Below are 6,163 nucleotides of genomic sequence, written 5' to 3'. Positions count from 1 at the left end.
CCCCTAACCTGGCTAATATGCTGCTTCTTTACCAATTACAACTTTAGCCTCACTTTAATCTTCCCTCTTTCTAGATAAGATTTACTGATACGCAATCACAGAATCACTCCACTTCCAATCCAGAGCAAAGCCCTGCTTCCTTAAACCCTCCCCCGAATCACCTAACACCAGCCCAAATCCTAGAAGAAATCCTCTCTAGCACCCTCTTACTAAGACACCCCACGGTTCCCCACAGTGTGAGCTTTCTCTTGCTGCAACGAGCAGTCAACCCAACTTGTTCAAGCACAGGCATATTCCTGGGGGTCTTTGGCTGGAGGGCTTTGACAGCACTTACAGAGTTCGCTGAAAATTCAAGGGCTCCTTGAAACCTCTGGTCCACAGGCTCTTAATTAAATGGCTTTGTGCCTCGAGCATCAGTAATGTCATTAAATAGATGGAAAAAGTGAGGTCTAGACAGATTAAGTGACTTCCTCAAAGTCCCCCCCAGAGTTGGTAGCTGGGTGGGAACTGGAAACCATGGTGGCCGACCCAAAGGGTTTCATCTTCCCTGGTCCAGCTGCTCTGGGTCGCAGAGCCTGGTCCCTCACAGACCCTGTCACCAGGAGCATGCCTTATTCCCATCTCTCTGCTTCCCTTCTCATACCTCCCTGCCTTTGCCCATGCCATGCCCTCTGCCTGGAATGCCCTTCCTCTGCTTCTCACCCTTGAGCTCTCCTGATTTCCCTTCAAGATCCAGCTTGGTATCACCTGCGAGGTGGGGGAAACCTTTCCCGCCTCCTGTCTCTGGCACTCCCACACCCTGGGCTGACCCTCCCTTCATAAGCCTTGTCACACAGAAGCTCCTGTCTCCCCACTAGGCAGGGCCTGCACATCTGTTCTGTCTGGGGCCCCCAGTGCCTGTGCTGGGCTGCGCTGGGCTGGGCTTCCAGGGGATGTCCAGGGAGGGCTGACTACAGGACTCCGTCAAGCAGCTGACTAGTGTGGGTGAAGGAGGGGAGGTGCTGCTGGCCTCTGCCTGCCTGGAGCACGCTTGGAATGGGGCTGCCAAGAAGACTCTCTGGATCTGGGGGGGCACTGACGCTCACCCTGCAGTCAGTCCTATTGCCCTCAGCTTCCTGCCCCACCCCACCTGCAGGCTGCTGCTCCTGTTCCTTCCAGAGCCTGCTTGGGCCTCTCCATAGCTCCTGGCTCCCCAGGGCCCCCTGGTACACTGTCCCTTACCCTGGGTCCCTCTGGTGCCCCAAGATCTGACTGCACCGACCTCATGTCGAGCTGTTAAAGCTGTGGGCTTTTCCTAACTGGGCCTGACACCTGGAAGGCTGCAGCACGGGGGTTTGTTCAGACACCGAGCCCCATCCCCTGCCAGGGATGTCATCCCTATGGCACATCCTCCACTGTCCTCCTGGCTCTTGGTCCCTGTGAAAGACAACACCGTCCCACAGAGCCAACAGAGCCCAATGCTCCTGACAAGGGGCCTCGGATGGTTTCTTAGATAAAAATTCAGCTACACTCAGGAGATTTCAGAAGCTGCTTCCGTCGAGGAAATTCTTAGAGCCCCAGCTAGGAGTGGCCTCCACTTCCTGGTTAGAGATGCTCACCAGCACAGCTGCCCAGCGCTCCCCTCCCTCCTCTTCCCTTGGAGATACGGCCGTGCATCCTGCAAGCCCCCCAGCTCTGCAGAGCCGGGTACGTTGGGATGCACATGCCTAATGCCCCCAACCATGCTGGGTCCCTCACACATGTCCCCAGAGCACGTGGCATGAACCAGAGTTCACGATTGCATCTGCACACCAACCAGTCGTCTATGCATCCATCCGTCGTCCACCTGTCCGTCCATCTCAGAGACAGTTCCCACAAAGGCATCATTTCTGAGATTTGGAGTCTTTTTGTTTCTTTGAATTGCAGGCTGGATTTGACACACATGGCTCCTTGGGGCCTGGAGCAAGAGTGGGCTGGCCACCCAAAGGTCTCTGGCTACACTCTCTGGGTGCTGGCTCTTTTGCTCAAATGTCACCCCTGGCTTCCCAGGGTCAGGAATGAAAGGTCCCTCCCCCTCTTTCCAGTGTCAACTTCTGCCTCGGCCCTTCATCCACCTGATTCTTCAACCATACTCATCTCTCTTACACCTCCCAAAATTTACCCATGCTGTGCCCACTTCCAGGAATGCCCTTCCTTCTCCTCTCTCTTGGGGTTTCCACAGAGTTGATCACAGAATCATGCAGTGAGGTATGCCCGTGGATGTCTCTCCAGCTAGACCGGGGGCTGCTTAAAAGCAGGGGGTGGACATGATTCATCTCTGTGCTCCCAATGCATGGTATGGGCTGGATCCATAACGGTCTCCAGTTATGTGGGTTGGGGGTGTATGGTTGGGTAGGTGTGTGAGTGGATGGATGGGTGGATGGATGAGTGGATGAATGAACAGGTGGGTAGGTGGGTCACTGATGGGTGGATGAATGGGTGCAAGGCTAGGTGAGTGGTTGGGTGATGGGTGAGTGGGTGGGTGGAAAAGCGGGTGATGACTGTTCTAATGTTTTGACCTGCCCTATCTGCTTCCTGGAGCCTCCCGTCTGACCCTCCCACACAGAACTTACCTGTAATCATCCAGAAGAACAGACCTCCCTCTTTAGGAAGCTCCTTCCTCAGTGTTAGAAATTGATGCTTGATGAATACACATCTACTCAACAGCTTTGGAGCAGAACTGAAGTGACAGGTTGACAGCTGGACAGACAGAGCCCTCAGAGGAAGGGAACAGAAGTGCCTGGGAGGGCCATCTGCCTTGCATGGAGACCTAAGATAGGAAAGAGATTTCCCTTTCCTCCTGGGCTGCCTTGGGGCCTCTAGATTCACTGTGTACTTGGAAGTCTCCCCAGAGACCTCTCCTTCCTATTGCTACACTGCCCTAAATTCCACCATTAGATTAAATCGTTTCCAGTGAGGCTTTACCTTCTTCAGATAGCCTCTGCCACAAACATGTTCACCGCTTCTGGAAGACATTGACATTTTAGTATAAAATACCTGTCACGAGAGGCAGAATTTCTGGTGGCTGAGAGAGATGAGGTTTACTGAGTCCATCCCTCAGCCCCTGCAAGTTCCCCAGGCAGGCCTCAGGAGTGACCTAAGGACCAAAATCTCCTCTACATTAGCCTTGCGCACCTGGGCACTTGGGCTCTTGGCCGACTCTGCCTCTCAGCCTGCTGAGCAGCTTCCTTATTGTGGAAGGGCGTGCCTTTCCCCTTCTGGTCTGCAGTGCTTTATCTCTGAAAGCAGGGCCTGGGGTGGGGGGGAGCTTCAGTTTCCAGCTGTTATGCTCTTGGAGACCATCTGTTCCTCCCTAAGAGGTGGCTGCAAAGGTTCTCAGCAGCCAATTCCCAACTCCAACGTGCCCATTGTGCAGATGGAGAAACCAAGGCCCCAAGAGGTGACTTCCCCCAGGGAGCCCCACAGTCACCTGATGGGAATTCATCTTTCCTTGTGCTCCTCCCCGCTTTGTCCTCTGGGCCCCAGGATCCCCTGGGTGGTAGCCACAGGGGTTCCAGAGAGAGTGAGCCAGACACATCCTCGCTGGCCAGGGATCTGACTCACTGATCCATCACCCAGGGAGCACTTGCTAGGTGTCTTAGCCCAGGATGGAGAAGCTGGGCCCTGCTAGGCCAGCATCTGGAAGGGGTCCCAAGCATCCTTTCTAAGATGTTTGCCATTGGAAGTTCTGCAAACAGACCTAATGACTGGCAGCTGACATTTATTTAGTCCTTGCTCTGTGCTGGACTATTTAAAGAGCTTCTCATTCATTATCTTGGTTAATCTGCTCCGCACCACTGTAAGGCAGGAACCATAATTACCTGCATTTCATCGATAAGGCAGCTGAGACTCAGCTGTTGAAACAACCTGCCTGAGAATAAAGCCCTTCCCACTGGTGTCACCAGCCCAGCAGCCCAGGATGGCAAGGGGGCATTTCAGCACCTGTGTGTCCTGAATAAGCCCAACACAACTGGCACTGTCCAGGACGGGGATGGGGAGCTGGCTGTGCCTTAGATCTGAATCAGGGCACAGCACTGAAGGTGGGAACCAACAGGGGGGGCCCTCACCCCAGAGTGTCATTCCACATCCTCAGGGTTGGGGGGTGTTACAGCCCCCCTTTTCCACACCCTGTGCAAAGCACAGCCCCTCCCCCTCCAGGAGCAGGGCAGAGCCCAGGATGGCCTGGATTCAGCTGTCTCCCCACCCCAGCCCCTGAGGCTCCCTTCACGCAAGACCCTTCCCCTCTCACCTCTGTACCTTATCTGTACTATGACCTGGCAGATGCGGTTAAAGAAAAAGTTCCAAAATGGTAATGTCACGACTCATACACATATAAAGTGAACACACGTCAAAGATTTTACTTAGGGCTTTTAGTAATGAGAACTGCTAAGACGTTACAATCAGCTCAAAGGAGAATCCGCAGAATAGATATATATAGATGAATTTGCCAATTGATGCCCTAGGATATTTGGAGTCATCCTTTCTACAGGGTAGAAAGCAGTTGTATCTTGACAGGACAAAATTCACTTGCATGCTTAACAATGGGACTTCTCAGTTCTGCGCATGTTAACTACTGTTTCTATAGAGTTTCAAAATGGCCCAGCCAGAGACAAGGGTGCTGCCCCTGTGGATCAGATAAACCATAAATGTCCCCTAGACACACCAGCGTTCCATTGAAATGACACCTGGGAATAGTTCTGCCCATTTAAAAGCCTCCCCCAGTGTTTCCTGACAATGTATAGCACTGAACTAGACATTGGCTGAGACTTTTTGCAGCTCAGAGGCCTTCCTGGGTTGAGGCATGCCCAGCCCCTGTGGTTATATCCGCTTTCTGACTCATCTATCTCCTCACTTCTTTGCTTTTGAGACCTGGACGCTGAGGGGCGCCACTAGCTCACCTAGGACGTTTGTGAACTTCAGGAAATGACGCCCCTTCCTCCTGACGGACATGGCCCCAGGTCAGGACCCAGGGATGCAAGAGGAGCCCAGGCCGCATCTCTGTCCCCACTTGCCTCCTTGGCCGGGTGTCCCTGGTCAGGGCACAGCCTGCCCAGCTGTGCACGGTGGCCTGCTGCCCCAATATTATACAGTCAGTAGTAGTGACCCCCTTACTAAAAGGATCTAGAAGAAAGCGATCAGCTTGGGGTTGAGGTGGGGGCCCTGACACTACACCTGAGGGGCTTTTTTGGGGTGAAGGGCTAGGGTGCTGAGACTAGAAGGGAGACCTCTCTGCTCTCTGCAAACCTGCTGTACACTTGGGCCAGCCTTGGAATTCAGGAGCAGCAGTCCCCCTGCCCAGCCAGAGCCAGGAGGAGGCTTGGGGGTCCCTGTGCCTCCCCCTCTCTGTCTGGGCAAGTTGGTGGGGGACTGGGGCTGGCGGTGGAGCTGCCCCCTCCTAGCCCAGGGTGGCTGGCCCGCCAGGCCTGGCCTCCCCACTGCCGACAGGCCAGCGGGCATGGCTCCCTCAGCCCATTTCCGAGCCTTGCCCCATGAGGAAGGGTGTGAAGACTCAAAGGTAGCAGAGGAGCAGGACAGGGGCCCAATGCTGGGGAGCCGCTGTTCTGCCCGCTCACTGTCTGTGGGCTACTCTTTCAGGCTAAATGCTTCCCTGGGCCTGGGCTGCAAGCAGGCAAGCCATTTGACAGCAAAGAATACTGAGGCCCGGGAAGGATGGTGGCTTACCTGGGCCCCAGTGGCCCTGGGAACCCTAAACAGCTTCCTAAGTGTAAGCTGCCCATTCCAGGGACAGATCAACAACTCCCCCACCTAACAACCTTAATCCATCTCTAGGCCCCTCCCAGGCCTGGCCTCTGGGTCTCCTACAAGCGATGAGAGAGCCAGATGCGGCTTCCTGACCGAGTGAACACTGCCTTCCTGCTCCTAGGCCTTGGCCTTCTGAGTCAAGGCCTTTGCCTTGACTTCTGTCTCCCTTTTCCTGTCCCTGCATGTCCAGGCCCTCCCTTGCCCTGGGCCCTCTTCCCTGCACCTTCCTACCCCACCCTCTAGGAAGCCTTACCTGAGTCTCCGCTCCCTGATCTGAGCAGCTTGCTGGCACTTCTGCTTTGTATCATGGAGGCTTATAAGCATTGCTCATCTTTCCTGGAGTCTGGAGTTTGGTCACATCGTCTCCAGGGTGCCAGAGCCC

The sequence above is a fragment of the Balaenoptera borealis genome (assembly GCF_965194805.1).
Source record: "Balaenoptera borealis genome assembly, chromosome: X".
Lineage (NCBI taxonomy): Eukaryota > Metazoa > Chordata > Mammalia > Artiodactyla > Balaenopteridae > Balaenoptera > Balaenoptera borealis.
This window is presented reverse-complemented; position numbering follows the sequence as displayed.